Source organism: Crinia signifera, chromosome 3, assembly GCF_055691185.1.
Source record: "Crinia signifera chromosome 3, ASM5569118v1, whole genome shotgun sequence".
Taxonomy (NCBI): domain Eukaryota; kingdom Metazoa; phylum Chordata; class Amphibia; order Anura; family Myobatrachidae; genus Crinia; species Crinia signifera.
Window position 1 is genome coordinate 214,599,368 of NC_139219.1, and position 14,670 is coordinate 214,614,037.

General features: G+C 44.0%; 1 long non-coding RNA gene across 1 annotated transcript in view; it reads left to right on the forward strand.

Moving 5' to 3' along the window:
* The window catches only part of LOC146062644 (uncharacterized), a 62,666-nt gene that overhangs the window by 11,924 nt on the left and 36,072 nt on the right, over positions 1 to 14,670 (forward strand). The window contains exon 3 of the long non-coding RNA XR_014471440.1: positions 3,138 to 3,190. This is a non-coding gene — a long non-coding RNA (uncharacterized LOC146062644). The remainder of the gene's footprint in view (positions 1 to 3,137; positions 3,191 to 14,670) is intronic.

Sequence of the window (14,670 nt, forward strand, 5' to 3'; positions counted from 1 at the left end):
TTCGGTGGCAGTGTGCGCAGTGTTGCATCCAGCGGCGTCGCTGTGGGCGGGATGCCCCCCCCGGGAGGTGCGCGCATGAACAGAAGAAACTCAAACTGGATAGATGACTAGTTAAAGTTTCTTCTGTGCATGCGCGCATATCCCGTCCGGGCAGGCCGCCCGCAGCGATGTTGCGGCCCATCCCGTTGCTCTTTGCATGCGCGGCGAAGTTATATCAGAAACCATCAATGGTAAGTGGTAGAATGTTTTATAGCCATCGATGGTTCCTGCTTTAAAAATGCATCAATGGCAACCATCGTTGGGGGATGTGCCAATGGCCATCCCTAGTACTATGCCATTTTCTTATGGCCCGTACTTTTTTTTAGGTCTCCAACAGCCCATTGTAAGGAAAGGGGATGTGGCCATGCTTCAGGGCCGGAATAAGGGGGGGGGGGGGCAAAGGGGGTCAGTACCCCTGGGCCACCCTCTATATATCTTTTTTTTTTTAAAGCTAAAAGATTTTGTGCATGGGAGTTGGGTAGGGCTGCAGCTTCACATATCTGGCATTGTGACAATGATTAATGGTGCTGAGCATCGGAACCCAAGGCACACTGATTGCACAAGTGTGCAGTGCATTACTAGAAGTTGACTAAGTCCCAAGAGATTTTGCACAAGAGGTCAGAGGCTGAGCGGCTTGTGCTGAGCTCTGCTTGGTGAAGCTCATCATATGCTTCTCATGCCCATGGAGGACAGCAGCAGCAGCTGCCTCGTCATGGGAGGGATTTAATCAGAGGCAGCGCTGAGCATGTCAGGGCTCCTACAGAGTAAGGTAGAGAGGGACAAACACAGGCTTTTCATGTGGTATTTTTTATACTGTATATATTTATTTATTAACAGTTTCTTATATAGCGCACACATATTCCGCAGCGCTTTACAGAGAATATTTGAACATGCCCCAGTGGAGCTTACAATCTATATTCCCTACCACATGTACACACATACACAGACAGTCTAGGGTTAATTTGTTGGGAGCCAATTAGCGTACCAGTATATTTTTGGATTGTGGAGGAAACCAGAGTACCTGGAGGAAAACCACTCAAGTACGGGGAGAATATACAAACTCCGCAAAGTTAGGGCCATGGTGGGAATCAAACCGATGACCTCAGCTCTGTGAGGCAGTAATGCTAACCATTACACCGTCCGTACTGCCCCAAACATATATATTTATGTTTATATTTATTCCGCCCCTGTAGTTACCCATTGACCAAGTTTATATTGCTTTTACTCTGTGTTTTGACAGTGTAATATTCTCCCGTACAGTTTGCGGCCAGTAATGACAAGTGGGAGGGGTCCCCTGTCTAAAGTGACCCGGGCCCCTCTAAGGCTTAATCCAGCCCTGCTATGCTCCCTTTACCCATGGCCACACCCCCTTTCCAAATTTGTACCGGTTTTTGCTCTTCGGAGGTTGGAGGGTATGCACATGCAGATGCTAAAACTGGGCCTATGAGTGAGTTTACGCCTAGTTTTTGGAAATATAAATCAAATGTATTTCTAACTGCATCAAGCTCTTAATGCACTAAATGGCCAATGCCTCTCCAGAATAACACACACTCGCCTAGAACAAGTGTTATTTTATCTAGGTGTGGCATAATCAGGTGGGGACTCCATCAATTATAATAAGATAATTGGATGAACTGGGCGCTGTATACTGCAGAAGTATATAGGGTATCAAGCTGATACTGAAAATACATGAAATAACATGAATACAGTGCATTGCGGGGGAGGCTAGGGCTCATACTCAAAAACATTCTTGGTGAGTACCATGTAAAAGCCAATATTGTAAGAATCCCAAGTAAAATTAAAGCTGACTAGATAAATGTCCTAATGCACTGAGAGCCAATTCAAACTGTCAAAACAATGCAAGTTAAAAGAGTAATTAGGTATAGCCAAGCCCCTGGCGTGTAACAGCTCCTTCACGTGAGTGCTTAGCACCTGCGTGAGATCTGCTGCATTTTGTGCTTCATATAACACACACACAGCAGAAGATGGAAATCTTTCACCTCTATGCGGTTATAGACACCTAGAAGGCTGGCCACATGAATGTACCGATTTTTACACCAATATGCAAAACATTTTTCTTGCAGACTGAGATTATTATGGGGAATTTCCCTGCATTCCCAGAGGGCACACAGAATGTTCCTCACTACAGGAACGTGTGCTCTGAGACAGCTTCATGCTATTGGGAATTCAACGCATTTTGTACTTTCCAGTTGCACTTTACCATGTAATAACCACAGTGCTAAAATCCCATTACGCTCATTATTAATAGACAGAAAGCTAAACCAAGCTGAATTTGTGAATAAATGAATGGAGATGAAGGCACTAGATAGGCGTTTAAGGAGGTTGATTATAAAATGAAATTAAGTGAGGGTACGCACTGAGACAATATCAGCCAAAATCAGAATGACACATCGGGTATATGATTCAGTGTGTATGTGCGATATAGGTGGACCCACAGTCACATGTGTTATCATCTGGTTGGCTATAGTGCATGTAGGGATGGCCATTGGTGTAGTCGCCATTCATGGTGGCCATCGATAGTAACAAACTATGTGATAAATGACAATCGATAGTTTTACCTATCGATGGTCATCCATTTTCTTTGACTGAATGATCCGTGGGCCAATCAGAATGTTAGGGGCAGGGCTTCAGGGTTGTCAGGGGTGGAGATATGCTCTGTGCGCTGGTACCTTGAAAAAAATAAAAACATCGGTTTTGCTGTTCCATCGATGGAGGAAAACCATCTGGTTCTCCCCCATCGATGGCAAATGTATTCGACATCCATCATAAACCATTGCTGATTTCAAATCAGCAATAGTCACTGGCCTTCCCTAACTGCATGGCCAACCAAGATATATCACATGCAACCTGGTGTATTCTAATGAAGGACGGAACAATGCTCTTTATGTTATTCCAGTCATTACACTGTTCTGATGTTTACCCTGGATCCGATATGTCTGAGTACACACTGCACAGTGTGTACCAAGCTTTAGGCTGTTCTGGGTATAGAAACACATGGAAGCCTAGACAGATAGAAAACGAGAATTGTGAAAAAAAAATGAAATGATTCTGTTTCCTATTATTTATTTTGTTCACAGCTTATTTAGAGCGTCTGCTGTTTGAAAAATGGAATTGAACAGAATAATAGAGTGTAAGTGGAAAAGAAGATTGAACAATGTTAGAAGGAATAATAAAGTAGGACATATGCACAGGATTTGAAGCTAGAGGTTTACCAGCGCTATTTACAATTTTATGATTGTCTTGGCTGGCATTTCCTAGCACACATTCCTAAGAAAGTATGTTTTATTTTAGTAAAATGCCACAATTCTAAGGACATATTGGATTCCAATGCTGGAATACCCATTGTGTACTTAATAGATAATCTGATCTAGGGTATGCTTATTATAGTAATTAGTAAGTAGGCTTTGTGCTATAGACAAATTTATAATAATCTCATACATATAACACAACTAGATGTATAAGTCTTGCAAAATGCTATCTGTCCTAAACTTGTATGTACAAAAAATTGCCCAAGAAAGATAAAGAGTGAGCTTAGGAATGTAAGGCACACCACAAAATAAATAATACACATTTAAATCATAATATTAGAAACATGTGGACACAAGTATATTGCCAGACAAAAAAAAATCAAATACAAATAATGGCTAAACAAAGAAATGTGAATCTACCAAGACACATAAAAACATTAAGGAGGACGAACCAAATACTGTCCTGGCCTGCTAGTGAGACATGGTGCTTCCATGGAGACTACAACTTTATAAGTGGAAGAAGGGGAAAGAGATGTTCCCCAGAAGATGAAGCTTCGATCAGCCAGCAGCGTTATTGGCTGGGAGAGTTTAATTTCCTCTCTTGCACTTAGCTCTGGAATCTATGTAATTCTATTGGCTAATAATGTTGTTAAATGGTCAGAACTCTGGGTGAAATTTTATAGGATGAGAGATTCAGAAAGAGAGATTTGGTAAGAAATCTTCAGGGTTTTTTTTAAAGTGGCAATCATTTACACTGTCAGACCAGTTTTATTTTGCAGTGTAAATGATTGCCGCTTTAAATAAAACCTGGAGATTTCTTACCAAATCTCTCATCCTATTAAATTTCATCATCTATTTCTCTATCATTTCAAATTCAGTCATGCATTTTCCAGCTGATGTATTAAACATAACATCATCAGGTGCAAAATAATTGACAGGCAGATTTCTATGAATGATCAGATTTTATTTTGGCCATTTGTGACCATTATTAAAAGAGCACAAAAACATCACAGAGAAGGCTGCACCTTTTATTCTAAAGATGGTACCAGTTATATAAACTGTGTTGGCAGGTGAAAAAAGGACTCCTATGAGATTATTATAACATAGGGTATAATGTGCTAGTTCCCTCCAGATTATATTTTGTTATCAGGGATTTAAGAGCAGCATAGATAGCTGCCTAATCTGCAGTAACACTACCTGTAATCACCTAAACCATAGTAGATGATTGCACATATAGGTTTGTAGCACAAGAGGGATGTATGTTAGGCAAAACTTTGCTGTGAAAAGCTACACTTTCCAGTACACCCTTCCCTAGTACCTAACTTGGTCATACTACAGCTACACTACGGTCATTTGGGTAATCTCAATGTAGCCAGCCATAATTGATAACTGCATTCTGTAAAAAAGATTTTGGGGTCAGTTTACTAAGCCTTGGATGGAGATAAAGTGGATGGAGATAAAATACCAGCCAATCAGCTATTTACATTTTTCAGATATAGCCTATGATATGGCATTTAGGCAGGGCTGCCATGAAGGGGCAGGTGGTGGGTGGGGTACTAATTACCCTGGCCCGGGCTTGCTGGAGGAACTCGGCGGGGGCCCTGTTCTGACCCCCTCCGTCCCTCCCGGGTGGCAGCAGCAGCACACACGTACATCATATGGTGTGCTGACAGCAGGCTCAGCATGAGCGTCTCACGGACTGCATGAAAGCTCATGCTGAGCCTACTGTCAGCACAGCACATGCTGTAGGTGTGTGCTGCTGCTGCTGAAGGGATGGGGGGATATTAACACTCCCCTTGACTTTAGAGGGTTTTTTCACACTCCCCGCAATAGTTTTGTGGGCACGGCCTAATCGTGGGAGGTAGCCACACCTCCTGTGATTAGGCAGCGCCCCAATTTTACCAGGGCCAGGCATACCTCTCGGCGGCCCTGGTTGGCTGGTACTTTATCTCCATTGATCTCCAAGGCTTAGGAAGTAGACCCCTTAGTTTGAGTGGAAAAAAAAATAAGTAGTTGTAATGGCGCTACAGTGCTCCTACAGCTCATCCTACTTTCATTTAGGATGGGTGTTTTTAGTGTCTCTTTCCTGGAAATTGTACCTACTGTAGCAGGTATATGATACATGGAATGTAAATTATTTATGATTGTAAAGCAACCCAGTCCATTTTGGGCTGCCCACACCATTGCATGACTTCATTATTGTATGTCTGCAAATTGTCCGCTCATGAAGACACTGCCTTAAAAACTAGAAGAAGAAAAAACATCTTATGTGTGAAAGGGTCCAACCTGGGTCTGTGGAGTATTGTGAAAGGGGCACTTCAACAATTTGTTTTGCAGAAGAGAAAACACCGGTTTTATAGACTTTTAATACCCCTTTCATTCAGCCACACTACCCGGAATTTTAAAACCGGTACAATCCTGGGTTTTTTAAAATCCCGGGTCCATGGTTCATTGCAGGTGCACAGGACCCAGGATTTTGGTTGGCTAAAATCCCGGGTAGAGCCATTCAGACATATCCCAGGATTATGTGCGTAGACGTGAAAAATCCTAGGATTTTTGCGTATGTCTGAAAGGGGTATACTATAACTAAACATGTACCATGATTCTTCACAATAGTTTGTAGGGTAATATAAAATTCAAATGTGCAGGACGGCACAGACATCTGCACCCAAGCGATGCTTTCCAAGCTTTCCGATTAGTTCCTGCAACATGAACTTCCCAAACATTATTTGCCAATTGTTTGAGAGCAACAAACTAGCAAAGAATAGAGCAGCAACCAATGTATCTCATATCTGGGTGAATTATTTTAGTCATCACTCTGAATGGCTTTATATTTGTGGCCACATGTGATAAAACAGTTTCTTATTATTTTGGCTAGGTTTCCTACAAGTCCATCTGGCAGGAAGCATAGGGATTCTTTTGTGCAGCTTCAAGAGACACTTTTTAGGTTGTGGATACCATATTTCTGAGAACATTCCAGGAACCTATCTTATCTGAATTTAGCTCAGGCCATACAGACCAATCCCATACTTTTAAATCTTAAAAAAGAGAAACCATTATGGCAAACTATTCCATCTCATTGTATTTTTTTAATGAGGGGAAATTAAGTAATGTAAGTTTCAAATATTGGGTGAAAATACTGTAAAAGCTCAGGAAACCCTGTCCTGGGAAGTGATAAAATGGGCAGTCTTAACACTGCAGCCAGTGAGCTTCTAATTGTCATTTTTCATTATTCAAACCCTGTCTGTAACGTGTCTGGTACTTTATCACCAGCCACTTTATCACTTCAGCAGACTTAATAAATCTGCCTCATTGTGTTTAAGTACCAAAATACAATATGATTATAATTAATTGGAGCCTCTCTGGGGCTTACCTCAAGGAGGAGTGACATTCAATTGAATAGCTGAAGGCTCAGCTCTAACTAATTGAATCTGCCCCTAGTTGCAAACAACTATTCCACTTGGTATGCCATTTGTGGGCTGCAGGATCTTTCCTTGTGTGGCTCTAATAAGAGATACAGGGCTGGATGCTTGTTTGTACACACATACCTACAGGGCCGGTGCCAGGTACGGCAGCGCCCCAGGCAGGGGGGGTGCCCCGCCGCCCGCCCGCTGCTCACCTGCTCCGGGGGGCGCCATCCGCTATACACTGCCGCTGACTAGCTGGGGGGTTGTGCTGCGGCTGCCCACCGAAGATTACCTCAGACTCATGGGGGGAGGGGGCTGCGGCCACTTCTAGCTGCCCGAGAATTGCCCGGGCGCTGACTAGAATTGCCCGGGCTGACGAGAAATGCCCGGGTGCTGACTAATGCTGACCAGCGTGGGGGGTGCACCAAGTTTAGTGGAGGGAGTCTGATGACCAGCGGGGGGGGGGGGGGGGAGTGCGATGACCAGCGGGGGGGATCCGATGACCAGCCAGGGGGGTCGAGGGAGTCTGATGACCAGCCGGGGATGGAGGGGGGTGAGTCCGATGACCAGCTGCGGGGGAGATGTCCGATGACCAGCCGGGGATGGAGGTGGGGGGGGGGGGGGAGTCCGCTCACCTGAATAAGTTGGCAGGTGCGTTCAGATTCCTACCTCCTGCTCTCCTTGGCGCCGGCGGGACCTTTACTGCTGCTGCTCCTCCAGCAGCTCAGTACCGCCCTCCAGTGGCCGGCGCCCTAGGCATATGCCTAGAGCTGCCTAGTGGTGGCGCCGGCCCTGCATACCTACACAGCTGCCATTTTTCAACTTACAGACGTGCTAATCATTACAAGTGAAGCTGCCACTTAGAGAAGAATAGAGACACCCTACGGAGCCATTGCAAAGTCCTCAGCAACTACATGCAGCACCAACGTAATAATAAGGAACATCGACTCAAGACTGGATGCCATATTTCTATATGAACATAATCGCAGCTGAAGACAGATGCATGCCCTGAAAACGTCTAGGACATGTCTGCATTGTTGCCGCCACTCCCTGTTACCTCCCACAAATGGTGCCTTCCTATTCATTTCTCTGTGTTAAATGCTTCACTGCGATCATCACTGAAAAGGTACCTTGCAGTGCAATTATAGCATATGCACAGTCTGCCGATAATTGCTCAGTTCCTTGAACATCGATATAGAACAGGGTTGCCTACCCTCCCAGAATGGCCGGCTCCTGAAAATCGTGTCCCTCTCCCAGCCCCTCGGAAAAGTGGGCAACCCTCCCGGGTAAATAACCCTGATTGGGGGGTGGACTAAAGATGCAAATTGCATCATTTAGCCCCACCACCTCCTCAAAGACCTGCAAATTGCTGTACTTGAGGGTGTCTACATCACGCCCCCTCCGAAGTGCTGCTGACAGTCTTCTTGACAGGCTTCTCCTGGTAGGGCCCCCTGATATAGGATACAAACATGAATTAGGCCCACAGTGTCATCTGATTTTGCTGACTTGCTGATGTTTTTGCTCAAGGGCTAGAGCTTTCCTGCACATGCCTTTACCGCCCTTACAAAACACACATCACAACCCTTTTATTTGTTTTGCCAATGCAAACGTCGTATAGTAACTGAACAAAAACTGCAGAGTTTTCTTTTCATGTTGTAATCAGCAAAGTTTACTCACACATGTCTTTAAATTCCCTAAATAAAAACAATAGCTGTCTGGATTGCCAATAAAGAGAGGATTCCCACACTGCATTGGTCTACACTACAAATGTGCTGCTGCCCAGTGATGTCAGTGACTCACACACATGGAGTAAAAACAAACAAACAAACAAACAAAAAAAACACAGTGTAATCAACTAGTCGTATCTAATTTATGTTAAAAAGAATATGCTAATAGCACAAAAGCACATACCTCCCCACATGACCCTCTCCAGGAGGGACACAATGCTCTGTTCCTGGACTTCTCTCCTAATTTATGATTACCATCACCTGTAGTAAAACACCTTTCTCACCAATTAACCTATTGAAAACAGGTGAGGACAATCATAAATCAAGAGGGAAGTCCAGAAACAGAGCATTGTGTCCTACCTCGAATGGGTCATGTGGGGAGAATTATGCAAAACATACCATATGACCAGTGTCAGACTGGTGCATGAAAGGCCCATAGGGGGAATGCAGTGATAGGGGGCCAGGATGAGGAGTGTGTCCAGTTACTACAGACGTTTGGTTTACCATTACAGAGTGCATGATTTGGGTCCCTTTATAAATATATTAGTAAATATTGATAGTACATGTATGACAGTATACCAGATTAATAAGAGCATTATACCATACCTCCCAACATGACCCATGCCAGGAGGGACAGATTGCTCTGTTTCTGGACTTCCCTGGTAATGTATGATTGCCATCACCTGTTTCAAACAGGATGATTTGTAAGAAAGGTGCTTCAACACAGGTGATGGCAATTATAAATTAAGGGAGAAGTCCAGAAACAGAGCATTGTGTCCCTCCTGGAGAGGGTCATGTTGGGAGGTATGTTATACTGTAGTTTTTTTTGTTTATCATTTTTACCAGTTATTTATATAGCGCACACATATTCCGCAGTACTGTACAGAGAGTAGTTGAACATTCACATCAGTCCCTGCCCCAGTGGAGCTTACAATCTATATTCCCTACCACATGCACACGCAGACAAAAACATTCTTGGGTTCATTTTGTAGGGAGCCAATTGAGCTACCTGTATATGTTTGGATTGTGGGAGGAAACCGGAGTACCCAGAGGAAACCCATGCAAGCATATAGAGAATGTACAAACTCCGCACAGTTAGAGCCATGTTGGGAACCGAACCCGTGACTGCTGTGAGGCAGTTATGCTAACCATTACACCGTCCTGTATACCATAGTCCAGGGTAGTGTATTGTAAAACTTGTGTAATGTATAATTCAAGTGCACAGTCTAGAACCTGATCCATAGTTGAGGGGGGTTGCAGGCACTGGGGCCCACTTGGGGTTTTCCCTGTGCCCCAGTGGGCCAGTCTAACCTTGTGCATGACTGATAATAACCCATCACAGGTGGGTTACATACACAGTACTTACAGTACAGATCCAACCTTGATTTGTTATAAATTATTTAGCACAGCCAGCTCACTTCAAAATTACATAAAACATACCTCCCAATTGTCACGATTTTTGAGGACTGTCCCTTTTTTGGGACTGTCCCGCAACCCGCATGGAGCCGACAGTGTCCAATGGTGTGTCTGTGTGTGTGGGGACTGATGGAGTCCCCCCTGCCCATTGCTGCTCTACTGAGCATATGCACATCATCTATTCAGGGAGACAGAGGGACTGGGGGCATGTCCAGCAATTTACAGAGTGCTGGCCATGCCTCTATTGCATCAAAAATGGGGGGCATGGCTTCGCAAGAGTGCTGCACTTGTAGGCCACACCCCCTATCCACAAGACTACACCCCCAGATGTCCCTTCTTGCTCCTCTCCAAAGTTGGGATGTATGCATAATAAATGTTATCAAATATACCAATAAATATTTGACAAAACCATAGGCAAACAAGTAATTTTGCATTAAGCTGCTTTTATAAATGTGGCAACCAGTATTATCCACCAGCATGAAAAAGCTTGCAAGAACCTTGTACTTCTAGCTCAGGTGTAGAAACAACACTGACAGAACAGATGCAAAACATCTTTAGGGACCACTGTATGATGTAGTGGTGGCAGCACTATATTTGCATGATGCTAGTACTTTCACGCTGGATGGCAACAGGCTGGAGTGACCTTTTAAAACATTCTTTCAGCATGGAACATTTGTGTTTGGAGTCATCATTTTAATTGTATAGGGAGCATGCACATATAGAGGCCTCGTTAAACTGATACGCTTCCTGAACTTCACTTGAACTCCACTGCAATAAAAACATTCAGTGAAATATTAGAGATCCAGCTGCAGAACTGGGCAGCAGGTGTGACCACTCCGCTTTTAGAATTACAGTACCGTCTCCTGACCATTTTATAATTATTGCAAAATCACTTCTAGAAATCAGATTTGAGCACTGGGTCAGAGGGGGGATTCTACATATGCCAGGTGTATAAACATGACCACGAAGACAGAGGCAAATCAAATACTGCTGTAGCCCCCGTCACAATGGGCTCTTGAAAGTGCAGGAAATAATAAGGGGATAGGTGTACGGTAACATAATAAAACACAAAGAGCAAATACGGAGTGTCAGCATACAGAAGACTGATGTGCAAGAAGGTCCTGAGATACTCTGCACCTGTCCTCAAAGGCCGGCCACATAGAAAGTGTTAGAGCTTGTTCACAAACCATAGTATATCATTCGGTTTCCACTAGGAAAAAAAAAAGATAAAACTTGTGGAAGGCAATGGCTCCATTACCATTCGTGCAGCCATCTGCAGTGATTGTGCTGTGCAGTTCATTTTTCTGAATTTAGTAGGATACATTTTTCCCACCACTGTGAACAATCTGTGAATAGGTTCCCATGTGTGCTATTTTAATGCATTTATTCCTGTTATTTTCTATTTTTGCTTAATTTATCAGGGCTAAATTCATTTTCAACTAAATCACAACATGTCTCCAGAACAAAAAGTGCATCAATTTTATATCACTGTGAACATTTATGTTGACATGTAGTTAAATGGTTAAACGCTAAAAGCTATCTCTTGATTGAGTGTTATTGAGCATGACTCATCAGCCACAATAACATTATGGGTGAAATTTAATAGGATGAGAGATTCAGAAAGTGAGAGATTTGGTAAGAAATCAACTTTTTTTTTTTAAAGCGGCAATCATTTATACTTCAAAACTGAAGATTTCTTACCAAATCTCTCACTTTCTGAATCTCTCATCCTATTAAATGCCACCCTACATGTCTGAGTTACTAGGCCAGGCTAATTAGACTATGGGTGCATGTTCTTTACTTGGTTCTATAAAAAATGCCTGCATGTGCCCAAGCCTGTCACTGTGTTATTGGAGCTCACAGTGAGGTTCGCCTTGCTTAGCCCAGGAGAAATTGCTACCTTTGCATATCGATTTTTGTATCCTGTTATCTTCAGTAAAGCCTGCTCTGGTTTGGAGTTAACATGTGGACTAAACATTCTCTCTTCTATCCAGTATGCACCTACCAACTTGGCATCTGACAATATTAAGTTTAGGTACTAAAAGACTGCAGTGAAGTCATGTGTTGTAATGCACCTATTCAATTGTAGGTGTAGGTGTTTGCTTGTTATAAATAACCCAGATATACAGTATATTGTATACCGTACAACAACACATCTAAAATGTCTGATTTGTATCCGTTTAGGATCATACAAACGCCTTGTTTACTAATGCCCATGACTGACATTAGCCTTCATTGTTATATCATCAACATGAAAGTTAGTCATGTACAGATGTTGCAAGCTTTAGGTAGACATTTAAAGCATCACGTCATTCATTTCAATAACATGATATGTTAAATATCAATTGCTACAGCTGTATTTTTGCATCTCCATGAATATATAATTACCACGCAAACAATGGTAATGTGCACGAGAATTTGGCATATAGCTTAAACATTTATAGACAAAAGTATAGCACAAACCAAAATTTGTTTTATGATTTGCATATATTTCAGACATGTAATGAAAATTACCCGAGGCATACAATAAATCCACACACACTGAAAAAAAGAGAAGGGCCATTTATCAAAAAGTCCATTTATATAAAAAAACAGGTCACATTAAGCCTGGAAATTGAAAAGAGGTTAGGGCCAGTGGACATAGTGACAAACACTGAGGAAGAAATGATCAGCTATTCACTGAGTCCACTTTTAGGCACCTAGTAGTGAACTTCTGTTCAGCATGTCCATGTTCTTGACCAATGCGACATGGTTGTTGAAATTAACATTCTAAAGTGAGCTTTTTGGGTAATCCATGCAGTGGAGTAACTAGAATTTTTGCCCCCCCCCCCCCCCCCGCTGAAATCGGCAGCGCCACCCCCCTCCCCTAGCCCTCCCACCCACCTTCCCAGCCCCCTTACCCCTCCGCATGCCACCGCCTCTGAATTCAGGGTCCCGCAGCGCAGATCTTCTCCCGGCTCCGTCTCCTCCTGCAGTTCTATAATGGCCATCACAAAATGGTTGCCCCCTAACAGCAGACAGTTTTTAAGGATGCTAGAGAAGGCCTGCTGTAGAAGGTCTGCTGTATGGGGGCAGCCATTTTCTGATAGTTATTTATCATTAGAACTGCAGGAGGAGATGGAGCCAGGACAAGATCTGCTCTGCGGCCGGGACCCTGAATGCGGCGGCATGCGGAGGGGTAAGAGGGGTGTGTAAGTTTACTTGGGTGGGTGGGAGGGCTAGGGGGAGTGGGGGGCGATGCTGCCTATATGCCCCACTCCCGGCCACAGACGCATACTACGGTAGTAGTAAGTTGTAACTATAGCCCCACAGTTCGGCGCCCACAGTCCCTTGGCGCCTCCCCGCCACAGCGGGGGCTGCAGGGCTATAGTTAAGCCACTGAATCCATGTAAGGTCTAATAACCCGATCAATAATCATCCTCCCAGGAAGGGTCAGAGTGGTCCTCTGGCACTTTTGGCAAAGGTCAGAATGGCTGATGACCTAATGGGCCAATTCGGGGACACAGAAACCAGACCTTGCTGAGTAGTGTAGCATTCTGGTGCTCTGCTCGGCTGCCCACTGCATGAAGCTGTCTAAGCAGCTCAGTGTTCTACATACAGACATATGGGGAGTGCTGCTAACACTTCTCTATCACTTATCGATAAAAATCGGCCGATATATTGGACGAACGGTCAAAAAATCGTTCTAGTGTGTGGGGGCCTTTAGAGCCAGAACCACACCCAAAGTACGGCACTCAAAACTACAATTCCTGGGCCATTCATGAGGATTTGTCAGTCCCTGATTACAGGGATAATAAAACAAAACTGATCCCTATCACATAAAGAACAAAGATAATCACAGATTTACATACTACTATCATATAGCATTTTTTATAATGAATACACAATGCAAGGATTGGCATTTTGAAATGTACACTATGGCTTGTATTCAATTACCCCCGATCATTAATCAAGGGTAATTGTGTCGCTGGTGGGCAATTCAGTTAACCCCAATAAGCTTCTGGCAGGTTAAGCAAAATCCTCGGATAAAGACACTATTTCTGATGAAAACAGTGCTGTTTCTAGCGAAAATACACAGGTTTCACGTCCGCTTTTCGCACCCCATGTTTCTTTGGGACTAAGTGAACATATCAAATTTGGATGCCTGAAAAAAAATTAATTTGCACAAAAACAGTGGGTGAGTAAAACCAGTGCGCTTTCCTTAGCAACAGTCCCATCTTGTACATATATGAGGCTGTTTTGCGGATTTTGGGCCCAGATGTATTAAGCTTCAAAGAGTGATAAAGTGGAGAGCGATAAACAGCCAGCCAATCAGCTCCTAACTGCCATGTTACAGGTTGGGTTTGAAAAATGACAGGTAGGAGCTGATTGGCTGTTTGAAGCTGAATACATCTGGCCCTCTGTCTGCCATGAAAGTGTAATCTAGTCATACTTGCCTGCACTCCTCAAATGGCTCCCAAAAATGGGGTGGCCCTCCTGGCGATCCAGAAAGGTGGGAAAGCCTCCCACATGCCCCTGGACTCAGGGCCAGATTAAAAATGGGGCGGATGGAGCTGCAGCTCCAGCAGGGCCAGTGCAAGGCACCGGAGCGCCCCAGGCAAGTCGGGGTGGGGGCGCCCCGGTGCCAGGGGGGGTGTACCTGTCCTGCGGATGTGTATATAAAGCTTGCGGCAACGGGGGGTCCCTGCAGTCAATAAGAAATAACGAGCGCTATCCGCCTGGCTACGCGGAAGCGCTTTTGTTGTGAAAACACTGGCCGCACGGCGCACACTGATTGGCTGAATCTCAGCCAATCAGCGTGCGGCCAGTGTT